We start from the raw sequence: 14,787 nt of genomic DNA, 5'->3' as shown, positions 1-14,787 counted from the left end.
TATTTTTCAGTTTTTTAATACAATGTTTTTACTATTCGTCTTATTTAAAAAAATTTTGCAATTAATATTTTTATTATTACTGAATAACAAAATATGAATAGTATTTTATGTGTGATTAATTTTTTTAAATTTTTATATAAATTTAAATAAAACGAATGACACGAAAAACGAAAAATAAAACTATTACACGACGGAGGATTCCTAAACCGATTCCGAAACTAATATAATAATCGACATACTTTGAGTGGCATTCGAGAAAGAGAGACGAGGGCCCAGGTGGTCGATCGCAAGCAACGCCAACTGCTCCCACGTGAAGCCGGGACCACCCCGCAACGGCCGCCCTTTCCTTCTCCCTCCCTCCCTCCCTCCCTCCCAGGCCGGCCCTTCACGCAGCAAACCAGCCAGCCTCGTTCGCTTCCCCTTCCATCATTCAATCCTCCGTCCATCCCGCGTGCGACTCGTGTCCCCGACACCACACACACATCTCCAGATTGTTCCACCAACACCCACCAAATCACATCCGCAATACTACTAATAATAATGAAAATAATGTCACCACAATAGAGTAATACACACATCCCAAATCATCACACCAAAATAATCCTACCAAAACAAAAAACAAATAATAATAATAATAAAATTTAATAATAATGATAATAATAATCCTGCTCAAATCCTCAAGCGAAACCTAGCCACACTACCAGATCCATCTCATGGCTAAGCTAACTGATGCTAATGCTAAGTAAGACCTCGTACGACACGACACGAACACTATACTGCTATTAGATCTCAAGTGAAGTGAAGCCGCGATGTGTAGTCGGAGGGGAGACACGCTTCAGTGGCGGAGCAGCGCGACGAGGAGCCCGGCGACGCAGCACACGGAGAGCGGCGCCGAGACGGCGGCGGCCATCGCGCCGGAGGTCGGGGAGGGGGCCGGCGCGTCGGCGGCGGACGCCACGCTGGCCAGCGCGGCGAGGGCCACGGCGGCGAGGGCGATCGCTGCGGAGACCCTGGCCATTGCTGCTCCCGCTGGCTGACTGGCTGGACCGACTCGTCGGCGGCGGCGGCGAGTGCTAGGGTTTCGGGCGGGCGCTGGAGAATGGAGATGCGTAGTCTGCGGCGGCGGCGGCGGCGGCGGCGATGGAATGGGAGGAGGGCGTCGCGCCGGCATTTTATAGGCAGGTAGGCATTAACAGCCTGGGGCTTGAAATCTGCAGTAATGCGCCGCCGGCTAATCGCGTTATTAATTCCGGGTTACGTGGGATTCTGGGGGGCTTAACAGCGAAGCATTCGATTAATTAGGGCGGTGGGGCCCACCGCGACAGCGTATAATCTGTTGCGTTGCGACGGGTTGGACGTTTGGTTTGGTTTTGGTGCTGGAAAGGGGACGGCTGCCTGCCACGCCCACGCCTGTGGTGGCCGCCTGCTTTGCTGGCCCTCTTTTTTCCTTTCGCCGATCAATGCAGTCTTAACCATAAATGAAACCAAGGGGGAATTGTGTGCTGCCCTACGGAATTTGATCAAAATTTACAAAATTCTGATGTAGTTAAGAGCTTGTTTCGGAATTTGTAAGTAGGAATATTGGAAATTTGGATCATATGTCTCGGTTACTCAAGAGAAGGCGTGATAACAGAGTTCAACTACTACCTCTTCTCTGGCCGCGTTCGGGGTAACGAGTGGGTAAGTTAACTTAACTGGCACGAAAAACGTAGTAATAGATTAAGACATAATTAATTAATTATTAAAAATACAAAATAAATTAATATGATTTTTAAAACAACTTTCCTATAAAATTTTTTTGCAAAAAATATACCATTTAGCAGTTCGAAAAGCGTGCACTCGTAAAACGAGGGGTTAAGTTAACTTAACCATGTTGGCCGAACGCGGCCTCTATCTATTAACATAATAGCTCTCACCCCCTCTTTCCGCTTATGTTTATAAGAGGCTACGTTCAGTTTCTAAAAATTTTTAGGACAGAGGTCACATCGACACGTACAGTCACACATTTGAAGTATTAAACGTAATTACAAAACAAATTCCAGATTCTGCCTGAAAACCGTAAGATGAATCTTTGGAGTCTAATCAATCCGTCATTAATACATGTTGGTTACTATAGCACTTATGGCTAATCATGTACTAATTAGGCTCAAAAGATCCGTCTCACAATTTTCCCCATAACTGTGTAATTAGTTTTAATAATCATGTATATTTAATGCTTTATTTAGGTGTCCAAAGACTCGATGTGATATTTTTGGGGACAGTTTTTGGGAACTAAACATGGTGTGAATTTCAACCTTAAATTTATATTTGATTTTTGAGTTTTTTCACCAAAGTTTATTTTTCAACTTTAACCATTAGATCACCAAGAATACATATATACACGTTTTATTTATAAATTATTTTTTATTTGCAAAATATAACTTTTGGCCAAGTTGTGGTAAGGAACAGGGAAAACCCAAAAATAATTTTTTTTAAAGATACAGTAAATAGATGGAGAAAACACCATATATTGAAACAATGCTTAAATTATCTCTTCATTATATCTTAATTTGATCGATTTTATACCAAAGAGTAACCGAAGTTGTAAAATCACAATGCTCAAGGTTAGTCTAGCGCGGTTGAATTAATTGCTGATCATCAGTCCCTGGCTTGGCCTCAGTGTTTTTATTCTCTGAGCTTACATCATGTAAATGCAATCTAGTCCACAAACCCAATACAACCAATGGAGAAAAAGCATCACTCTCTTTACATTGCATCACCTTGTTCGTCTGATCGTCTCTCTCACTCGGTTTGAACGACATTGCCCAGCTAGCACCACGGAAGAACAAGGGTTTGCTTCCGCATAGGCGAAGGGGGTATTCATGCATGGCCGAGGTGAGGTCGTCGCAAGTAAACTATGTCCTTCAGCACTGCTACTAGAACATTAACGTGGTCCACCTTACTCTCTTACGAAGCTTCTTGTTGTTTTTACTACAACGAGTCATAAACCTACAGAAAATGCTTCGCGTATGACTCTGATAGTATGATTCGTGTATGGTTCAAATGGCTCACCCCGGCGCGGACGAGACGAGCGCAACACTCATTGCGCGGACAGAGTGAGCGCAAGTCAAACCGTTATCGTACAATTGAAGCCGGACGTGTAGCATCGCTCTAAATATACATTACGCTTTGCTTTTCTCTCCTTTGACATAACATATATCTAATGCGATAATTGAGTTGTATAGGTTAATTGTATCCACGGTTAATTCCTCTAGCTTATCTAAGATAAGTTAACGATTTTTTCACAAAAAAGCACAAGACACTCATGTCAAAAAATAGATGTCATACTAAATGTTTATATTAATTCCTGGTTTTTCTTTTACTCAACATGACCTATAGTGTCACTTTTATTGCTCTATCCATTACATGCAGTAAGACTTTTTCGATCATATATAGATTTATCCATTAATTTCATGTATATAAGTTTTTATATGTGTATATATTCATTAGATAATATAGCTAGTATTAAATGTTCTTAGTGGTAAGTGTGATGTGTCATTCAAGTGTTCGGAATTCCCAGCACTACCAAAGAATTCCGATACAAAACAGTAAAATAATCGATGATACCCAATAAAAAAAATCAGAGACGAGCTGATGCCGTTTGGAACGGGGAATTGTTCAGTTTGGAGTCTACTACTCTCTTCCTGTAAATGTCATTTTCACTTGGCTGTCAACTTTCTCTCTCTCTAATATGATGGAAAGCTACAAAGAATAGACAGGATTATAACTCCATCATTAGTTGAGAAATTGACACATGGCTTGTTTATTTTCTTGCCTGACAACCTTGTTAAACTACCTTTCTTACGCATCGTTTTTGACACTTGTTATCCGGTTGCTTCGGAGTTTCGCTGATGCAACGAGATTTCACAACTAAACATTCTCTTCGCCTTTGTGTATCAACATTATTGTTACAGATTTGTTTTACTCCTGAGAGCTTCTCTTGTTAATTAACAGAATGATATATTGCTGATCCGTGTCCTCCCATTTCATTGAGAGGCGACCAAAGTGTTGGAAAAATTATATATCTTCCTCAAAAGGGGTGGTACTAGGCGGGAGCGGCTGGAGCCCCACGCCTGGAAAAAAATTCATTAGAAAATTATTGCTTTTTAGTTAAAATGTAATAAAAAAATTATATTTTATTTTTAAGCTCTAGGCTTAGTAAATTTCTTTCGTCTCTGTTCCTTGATCCATTATCCCCTTGTTTTCTGACGTCATGGACGGCAGGGGAAGGGGTCGAGCATCTTTCTCCTTGCAATTTAGTTTAGTTTAGTAATTATACATTGAGTGAAGTTATATCATTTTTTTTGACAGCCAAATGAGATTACTGGTAGGGGGTGAAAACGGTGACGAAAATTCCCGGCCGAACAACGTTCATTTCTGGTTTTTTATATATTGAATAATTTGCTAATGGTAACCGAAAAGGCAAAAAAAAAATGATAAAATATATGGAAATGGATACGGGAACGATTTTGTTCTTCCACCGACCATTCCCATATCCCGATGGAAATTACCGTTTTCATTATATAGTAATTAGTGTATTTCTAAATAATACCCTAATATTTGTGGTATCCATTTAGTATGTATTACCTTTGCTCTAAAATATATATTTCTAGATTATGCCATTATTTAGCATAGTCTAAGAAGGTGTCAAAAAAAATTCTTTTTAGGCACTTCAGTGGTCAATCTGTGGATTTTAAATTCATTAGACTTCATTTGTAAGCATTTGATTAGCTATGTAATCAGTGTAGTGTGATTAAAATCATGAGAATCAATGCATAAATGTTTATATTATGATATCAAATTTAAATCGTAAAATGATTATATTTTAGAACAGAATAAGTAGTAGTACATAGGATCTTTTAACTTTAAATCTCTATTTTGAGTATGGCTAATGTAGAGATAGTTGGTGATTTACATGGTATAAGCTTGGGTTATAATTGATCATATTGTACGATCATGTAACTTAAATATGCGGTTTTCTTCTAATCAAGATGGCCTAACTTAAGTATCGGATCAAGAGCTGTATGTAATACTATCTCTGTTTCATGTAGACTTTTTAGTGTTTGGATTTATATGGATGCTAAAAAGTTTAGTCATATATGAATAATATATATTGATCAATAGATAAATCTGGTAATACTAAAAAGTCTAATAATTATAGTAATTATGAAACTAACGGAGTGTAATTTTTCTTAGGGGTAGGTGATGACATGTCATTCAAGTGTTTGGAATTCCCGACACATCCAAAGAATTCCCATACAAATCAGGAAAACAATCGATGATACAAAAAAAAAATAACGAGTGAAGAGCTGATGCCGTTTGGAATGGGGAATTGGTAAGTTTGGACTTTGGAGTCAGCTAGTTTCTTTCTAAATGTCCCTTTTCACTTGATCGTCAAATCTCTCTCTCCCTCTCTCTCTCTCATATGATGGACAGCTGCAAAGAATAGACATGATTATACTCTCCATATTTTATTTTAACAGATGATGTCATTGACCTATTCGTTTTATTTAATACATATTAACCATTTGTTTTATTTAAAAATTTATATTATTATTTATTTTATTATGATTATATTATCACTAAATATATTCTAACTATAACTTATATTTTCACATATTTGCATATATTTTTCTAATAAGATAACCGGTCAAATATGTAAAAATGTTAACGGTGTCATTTATTAAAATATAAGACTGTGTTCTTTTGTTGCTAGAAGAGATAAAATATTACTTGGTTTTTTATTGTTAATCATATAAACGATAAAATTATTCACTTAAAAATCTACTCTAAAAATATAAATGATGAACTTATAAGGGTGATCTTTTTTCCTTTTTTGGAAAAACCAGATAGTATATTTGCAAACCAAAATATTTCGTGAATGAAACTTGTCCTCAGTGATATAAAAGTCAAGGCTAGAAAATAAACTACTATGAAAAAACTCAAAAATCAATTCCAAATTTAATGTTCAAAATTTAAATTTTGTTCCATAAACATAAGCAGAAGAAAAAAATGGTTGAAATTACCTGTCTCATCTTTTGTTTGTGCTTATACTTATAAGCTAAAATTTAAAATTTTAACTTTAAATTTGAAGTTGATTGTGGGATTTTTATTCTATTTTATTTTCCAGCTTTTGTTTTTATATCGTTAAGAACACGTATATAAAAAAATTCAGTAATTGTTTTTTGTTTGTAAATATACCGTTGCATTTTTTCTTAAAAAACCAATCGATAACCACCTATGTCATTTTCGTGGTGCCATTCAATGGAGATTACCGGTTTATTAAGTTGTGTGTATGTTAGAAGAGACCCAAATATGTAATTGTCCAGGCAACGCTGTAGCGCTCTCTCTTTCTCTATCTGTAGCCTTTATTGCTGTTAGATTATGTTAGGTTTTACTTAGAAAGCTCGTTTCTTCAGTTTAGTTAACCTTTCTTTAGAGGATGGTTTAATACTTTTAGTTTTACTGTTTGGCGATGTAAAACTGTGTCTTATTCTTCCTCTTAACAAAAAGGTTTTTTTAACTATCTTAAGAACATCCTTAGGAAGTACTTTGAGGTTCTAAAATACGTAAATTTCTTATACCCAAGATATATCGTATCTCGAGATACTAAATTTTTATACTGAAAAGTATGGTACCTAAGATATTTTTTTAAAAATGTTAAAAAACACGAGCAAAAAGCCTCGTTGGACATAAGCACGAGACTTGTTTTCGTCACCTCAATCTGAGATGAAAAGCTTCAGTTAAAAATGCCGATGGTAAAGATATCTTTACTCGATGGAGATTGGCTGCAGTACTATTGCACAATAGGTACGTAACATGTGTACCCTATATTCCGTGCACCCATATATTAAACTTTGTTATTTACTGTACAGCAGTAAATACAGAGAATCCATACCCAATTTTACCACCATATATGATCTAAACATTTTTTAAATAAAATTGCCTAGGTTAAAGCTATGGCCTACACAGTAGAGTAAACGAGAGATAACGACAGAGGCTGGTGATTTCAACTTGTTTGATATGCTAGGATAAGCCATTCATATCAAATTCCTCCCCGGTGTCTCGCGCAATTGTGCAGTACAATAGCAGATTATATGTCAGGGAGAAGAGAACAACAACAAGCTACAGATTCATAGCTAGCTATAGTACAGACTCTAATACATACTATGTATGGTAAGTGGAATCAGATATTAATAATAAAGTAAGTAACTATGGTATAATAAGCGCATGTACAGCAGCGAGCCGGCTGTCGTCGACTCGCGTTTAACCGAGGAAAATCAGCTGATATGAAAGGGATTAATTGAGGAGAGAGAACGCTGCGTCGTCTCATCCATCTACGGCAAGAGCGCGTGCTCTCACGCGATACGACGAGGCCAGCGCACGTTGTACGGAGGCGATGTCGTTCGTCGACGGCGGCAAGGATCTGCTACGCATGAGCGCGTGTGGGCATCTTTCATTGGAGTGAACTGATGTATATAATAAAATGGCTACAAAGATCAAATTGTATATTGAATCACCATGATTTTTGGAGTTCTAGGATAAATTAATTTGTCTATAGAGGATCAAACAGACGATCATTGTACACACTGTCTGTTAGTTGTCTCTGTGTTACAAATAGATAATAACTATCTAGACTGCTGAACTTGCTCTAATTGACTATTAGATTGGTTATAGATAATTTGAAGTTAGTAGTTGATTATATTATTGAACTTGCTCTCAGGTAATGAAAAGAAACAAAGATTTGGCAGACAAATAAACAAGGAAAATTACCGCACGGGAGTGTCAGAACGCAAGGCAAGATTTATACAGTAAATTAACACTAAGGGAAACCACACAACAGGGAAGAAACCAGGTCGCAAGCAACAAATATTTCGTTGATATCATGCAACAAGTACTCCGAGAGAGGACAATAAGACCCTCTTTATTTCGCGAAGAACGTTTGATGAGATGTTAAAAGATATTTCCGGACACAAATGAAAAACTAAATTTTACGGGTCGTCTGGAAACCATGAGACAAATTTTTTGAGCATAATTAATTTGTAATTAGCACATGTTGGTTACTATAGCACTTATAGCTAAGCATGTACTAATTAGATTTATAAGATTCGTCTCACGATTTTTCCTCTAACTGTGTAATTAGATTTTTTTCATCTATATTTAATATTTTATTTATATGTTTAAAGATTCGACGTGATGTTTTTATAACTAAATCCCCCTAACTTCTACCTGGTCTTTTGTGTTGTTGCTAGCAATAAGCAAATAAAGTACATATTCGTACAATGTTTCTACTCACCAACTCACCATTGGGATTCAAGATTGATTATTTATTTATTTTTCAATCGGGTCCAACCTTAATATCCTATACATAACACACTGTGAAGTCTAGCATTACTGCTTATAATATGATTGTGGGATCCGTGCTATTATCAATCTTAACAAGATATATACATGGGGATGTCCTAAAGGCAACCATTCACACGGTAAATTTTAGCAGTAAATCAAAGCTCTCCTTTTACCTGTACAGGCGGTTTGGGATTGGGGGTACCATGTGTTTTTCAACCATATTATTTTATTTTTCTTATGATTAGACGATAAAATTAGAATTTCAATCTCAATTTAGAGGTTATTTTAGAGTTTTTACTATATTTTATTTTTGTAGTTTTTATTTTTAGATCACTAGAAACACACATAAATTATTTTTTGGTTTATAACATTTCTTCTGCCACATTTCTCTCCCCTTTCGTTTCCTCTGGTGCGAAAGGGGAATTGGAACATGGCCGATAATGGTAAATGTGGTAATACATCCACAGAGATGTAAAACCTTTCAAATCTTATTCAGCACAGTATTCAGTATTTTAGCGCTTCTACAAAACATATAAATCTTATATCATTTTAGAAAAAAAACAATTAATTTCTCTATTTTTTTGTGAAATTCCTCCAAACTGAATGGAGGGCAACATTGTTAATGTGACTGTACTAATAGGTGGCAAAACATTGTTACATTTGTTTTTATACTTCTAGATGATGGAAGTGCAACATCGATAATTTGTTACTGTGTTGTGAGAGGGAGGGGCGGGCCTGCAGCCAAATTCAACCAGTCCGTCCAAACTACCGGTCAGTCAGTCCAAAAGAGGTGAAATACATGAGACCTATGGCCTATATCACCACATGTGCAACAATCATATCTGAGTACCACATTTCTTTGTTTACTCTCCAGTGTTCCTTGTCTACTCCTAGTAGTTTTTTTTATTTATTCATTCTTTTACTACTGGTAGTTTTTATTTATTACATAGATTGAGTTTTTACTCCTAATTTTTTTATTTTTATTACCAGATATCGTCGTTTTTATTTTATTCATTGTTTACTGATGGTAGTTTTTATTTAATTACCAGATATTGAGTTTTTACTCCTAGTTTTTTATTTTTATTACCAGATATCGAGGCTTCTTTGGAATAAAGTATTCTCAGAACGCAGGATTTTAGTGCCCTATAAAAAACAAACGAAGTCCGGATTGAGAAACACACGAAAACTACATGAGCAATCATAAACAGAAGAGACATTTTAATTTTTTCCTAGAGATTAAACCTCATGTTGAAAAGTCTCTAAAAATTCCTACATTTTGAGACATTCGTAAGAAATTTCAGAGGAATTTAGAAGAGACATTCCTTTATTCCAAAGGAATGTATAGGATTTTTTTTTTCCAGAACGCCAGATGTTCTATTTGAACAAGAAGATAAACTAGTAGTCTTACTATTAAACTATCAACCTCCAATAATAAAATCCCGTAATCCCCCACCGCCACATGCATATAGCGGTATTAAGATATCCAAGAGTGGGTATCACCGTACAAATCTAAAATAATCCAGAAAGATTTGTGGTGGCAAATAAAGAATTGCCCACCCAAACATCAATCCACTCGAAACAAGACGCGCACTATCTTCCAGAACGCACTTGCACTTGTGCGATAAAAAAAATTAATAAGCAACCCCAAAGCAGCGTAGATCTCACGATTCGCTGATCACGAACAGCGAATCCGCCTGCTGCCAATCGACAAATCTCGCCAGTGAATTCAGAAGTCACAGCACAGAAAAATTCTCGACAGTGAACTAGGAAATCACGTCAGAAAAATGAGTCGCGAAAACAGTTACAACTCAGATCGAAATGGGTGGGAGCAGTAATATAAATCAGTAGCGGGCAAAGCGAACAGAGGAGAAGAGAAGAGCACTCAAGACGAAAGTATCTACAAGCACGCACACGCACTGACGCACACAACCGATGAACACAGATCAGCGCGCTAGAAGCGGCAGATCTGAGCAAAATGCGACAGGAATAATAATAATAGCAGTAATAATAATAATAATAATAACCAACAAATTCGCTAGCTAGCGGTGGTAGTAACAATAGTAATGGTGATAAATAGTACTAGTAGATCTAGGCGGCGGAGGCGGATGTTGTAAGCCGAGGATGATCCCCATCGACAGGGGGGGGGGGGCTCAGTGGCGGACGGCGGAGAAGAGGAAGGCGGCGGCGGAGGCGACGAGCGCGGCGGCGAGGGGCGTCGCGGCGGCCCCAGCGGCGGAGGTGGGGCTGGGCGCCGGCGCGTCGGCCGCGGAGACGGCGGAGATGGCGGCGAACGCCAGGACGGCGAGGACGGCGAGGGCCTTGGATCCGGCGGCGGCGGCGGCCATCGCTTCGAGCTGACTGGTCGTCGGAGTCGGAGTCGGAGAAGAACTGAAGAAGGTTCTGGAAAGCGGCGAATAATATAATTCGCTTTTGCTCGTGGTCTCGGGTGGGGAAAGGAGGCGTGTGGGTGCGAGGGGTATTTATAGCGCCGGGGACGAGGGCTCGCTGGTGACAGCTGGCCGCGGCGAGAGCTTTGGGTTTGGGTTTTCGGGGGTGGTTTTGTTCGTTGGAAGAAAAAAAGACTTTATTTTCGGGGTTTTGTTTTTGTTTCTGTTTTCTGGTGAACAGGAAGAGCGATTCATTTTGGTTTTTGTACTCCAGTACGCAACCAGCAGTATGATCTTTCTGTTTATGGTAGCTTTAAAGTCGATATCGGCGGTTAGAGGGGTTATCGTTTGGTCTTTTAAGCATATTTTAAAAATAATAATAATTTATAATAAAACTGTAAAATGTGTGTTTTTGCAATATAAAAGTAAAGGTTTAAAATATTATAAATAAAATTTTAAATTAACTCTAAATTTAAAGTTATAATTTAAGTTTGTCTATAATTATAAACAGAAGCGTAAAGATAAAATTAAAAAATCAGTAATTTTTGTGGGTTTGTATGACCGTGCGATGATTGACATTGCTACCATATTTGGGAGATTGAAGATCGCAACCGAGTAAATAAGGCCAGGCGAAATGCAATCCGCGCAGATGCACACACGCAAGCACGGGGCAGCGGCAGCATGTAACGAGCCGAAGCGAACGAAGCGCCGCGAGAAAAGAGTGTGTCCATGTGAACGCCGCAATCGCGCAGCAAAAAAGGGGGAAAAAAAACGTCCCTCGCCGTGCCAAGTGCGCAGCCGTACCGTAGATCCGTACTACAGTCCTAAGGCCATTCACACTGGGTCTGGCGGAGAGAGAGGAAGCGAGTCTGCACTTTTCGCCACCCTGGAAAGCCCCGTGCTTCCTCTCTAGCGCGCGACGAGGAAGCATATACCATTATCTTTTTCGTTTAGAACTATGCTTATAAGCTAAAGTTAGAAACATTTAGAATTTTTATTGTAGTGTTTTTTTAAGTTTTGGCTCTCAGATGATAAGAATAGATATATAATTTTTTTATAAATTATTTTGTTTGTAAATACGTTGGACCCACTGAGTTTAATCTGTTAAAATAACGCGGGTGCGTTGCGTTCGCGTTGCTTCGCTGCGAAGGTTGGCATTGCGCCGCGACACGTACGGGGTGATATGGGGCAGCAGCGAAACGAAAGAGAGGGAGGGAGGAAATGCGCTGCTTTTTACGCGCCGCGAGTGGGGCGGGATGCCGGTGCCGGCTGCGTGCTGGTCGGCTGCAATGCTGGCGCTGCTCCGACTCAAAGCCGCACACAATTTTGGTTGAGAGTAAATTTGGCAGAAACACACACTTTGATATAATTAATCATCATAAAATTACAAATCTAAATTACAAAATCGTAAAACTACATATTCAGAAATCATCGTATCATAACTACACATTTAAACCGTTATATCGTAAAATTATCTTTTTTTCACAGAACTATATATAAGATGTCGATCTTATCACAAATCTGGTAGAGATGCCACATCTAAAATATGCAGTTTGAAGATTAAGAGGAAAAAAAGATACGCTACTGATTCGGGTACTCGAAAGGTAGAATGAGAACGGAGTGGCAATGGGAGGCGCAGCATCCTTTTTTATTTCCTCCAAAAAGTCACGCGTGAACAAGAGTTTTTCCTATTCAAGACACCCGCCCTTAACATGTGAATAAGCGATCTAAAAATCAAAGGCTGAAAAATAAACTTCGGTGAACACTCCAAAATTAACTCTAAAGTTTAAGATTAAAAATTCAAATTTTAGCTTCTAGATATAAATAAAAGCGAAAAGATGGGTTCAGCTTGATCCCAACATTCTCTTCTTGCCTTAAGTCCCCTTGTCAGTCGATCGGTGGACGAAGAGGACGGGTCCGGTTCCTCTACGTTACTACAGAGAGATTGTAGATGGACATTGTTTATATGAGCGGAACTGTGATTCAATGACAGAACACCATAGCAGCAGTAATTTTAAAACACGGTTTATTACTGTAGCAAATATTATAGCGCTAGATCTTATCCATATATATCTTTCGATCCAACGGTCACGAGATATACTAAATACACCTCACTAATGCTCTTTGCAGTAGCAACTACTGCAGAGTATCACATCCCGAAAGGGACCGGTGGCTGACGCATCACGGAGAGGCGAGAGCGCGCGCACACACACATGGCGCACATACGGGCGTTGGGGGTGAAGAACATGTCCGATCGTGCGTGCGATGCGATCAAAACACAGATGCTTGTATATACATGTATGTATGTATGGTCGATCGGTTTCAACTGCAGCAGGGGATGGATCATCCGAGCCGACGACGTGTGGTTCATTCACAGGCCACACAAACACATGTAGTCGCGCACAAAAACTCTCTCTCTCATTTGCTGAAGAGAAAGCTAAGTGTACATCTTTTCGTATCTTTCGTATGTCAAATTTTTAATTTTTAATTTTAATTGAAGTTGTTTTTGGATTTTTTTCTATAAGTTTGATTTACTTTTTAGTCTTTGTTTTTGGATTGCTAAGAACATATATGTTTATAAATTATTTTTTATTTACAAATATACTGTTTGGCTTTTTTTTAACAAAAAAACCAAAAGATGACACTCAGTAGCGTGGTGCTGCATCTGCGATTGCGATTTTTATGGACTGTTGCTGTCTACTTGTCTGCCATTAAACACAGATAAAAGGGTGTAGGATGGCGACATTTACCTAGCCACCTAAATCCCTCTCTAATTAAACACACTTTTGCAGATGTGCAACAATATTGGCATCTTAATTTGGTTAGGCAAACTATGTCCACAGAATGAATATATGGAAACTCATGTATTGCTACAAGTAGCAGTAGCACTGATCTGAAGCAACCGGTTGTTGGTAACAAATCGATAATACAAATCAAGTACAATCGAACAGCTGTGCAGCATGCCAACATGGAGTGAAGATTAATTGTTGTTACTTGTTAGGTTAGTAATCTTGGAAGGTAGGGGATTCCTCTCAAGATGGAACAAGAGTTGAGCTAGCTAATCTGACCACTAACCATGAAACAGCCTATGCTATTGGAGAGCCATATGCTCATCCATGCAAGGGTGTGGTAGTTGCACCTTTCATGTCAGGATAGCTGTCAAACCTAATCCAGCCACACAAACATCCATGGTCCTCACCGGCCTAGTAATCATATATGCAATGCAAGTCAAGTTTAGCTCTTGTTAATTACTTGTGCCAATAATACACTCAAGAATTGCATGCCTAGCAGTACACTATAGGGAGAGAGGGTGAGAGACGTTTCGGTTTCTTGGAGCACATGATTTTTTCTCTTGTGTTTCAAGTCTAATTTTTGCGTGGGCCTTTCGGTCTATTCTACCACATGTACATATATGATCCTTCTGTTTCAAGGTTTAATTGTCATGATTTCATTGAAGAGGACGTGTGAATGCGCCCCCTAAGAATCAGTCTCATCCAGGGGTAGGAATAGGCAAAGTTGTGTGAGTTATTTCACGATCCTATTTAATTCTTTAAAAAAATTTAGTTCAAAACTCTACAAAATTTTATTTTCAACCCGTTTTAAACGCGGCCCTTAAATTTTGTAGGCAAAATGGTTTGGCCCATTAACACCTCTAGTCTCATCTCATGCTAAATAAGAAGAAGACACTTACACAGACGCACGAGACAATAATAGCGATTCATTCATTTTGAATTGGATAATACACGTATTATGAAATTGTAATTGTGTGAAATGTTACTACTTTCCTACCTCCTAGGTTATGCATACTGGGCATACACATATTATGAAATTAAGTAGTATCAGTGGAGGCAAATTGAGATTGCATGGCTGGTTTTGCTGCATATGGTTGTCGGTCTTGATACTTAGTCGCTGTCAGTAGAGAGAGACTGTCACGTACGTTACGTCGTCGTTTGGTATGGACTTATATGTCACTGCACATTTGCTAGTATATATAAATAAGCAATGATAAGTCTCG

The sequence above is a fragment of the Oryza brachyantha genome, chromosome 1, assembly GCF_000231095.2.
Source record: "Oryza brachyantha chromosome 1, ObraRS2, whole genome shotgun sequence".
NCBI classification, from domain to species: domain Eukaryota; kingdom Viridiplantae; phylum Streptophyta; class Magnoliopsida; order Poales; family Poaceae; genus Oryza; species Oryza brachyantha.
This window is presented reverse-complemented; position numbering follows the sequence as displayed.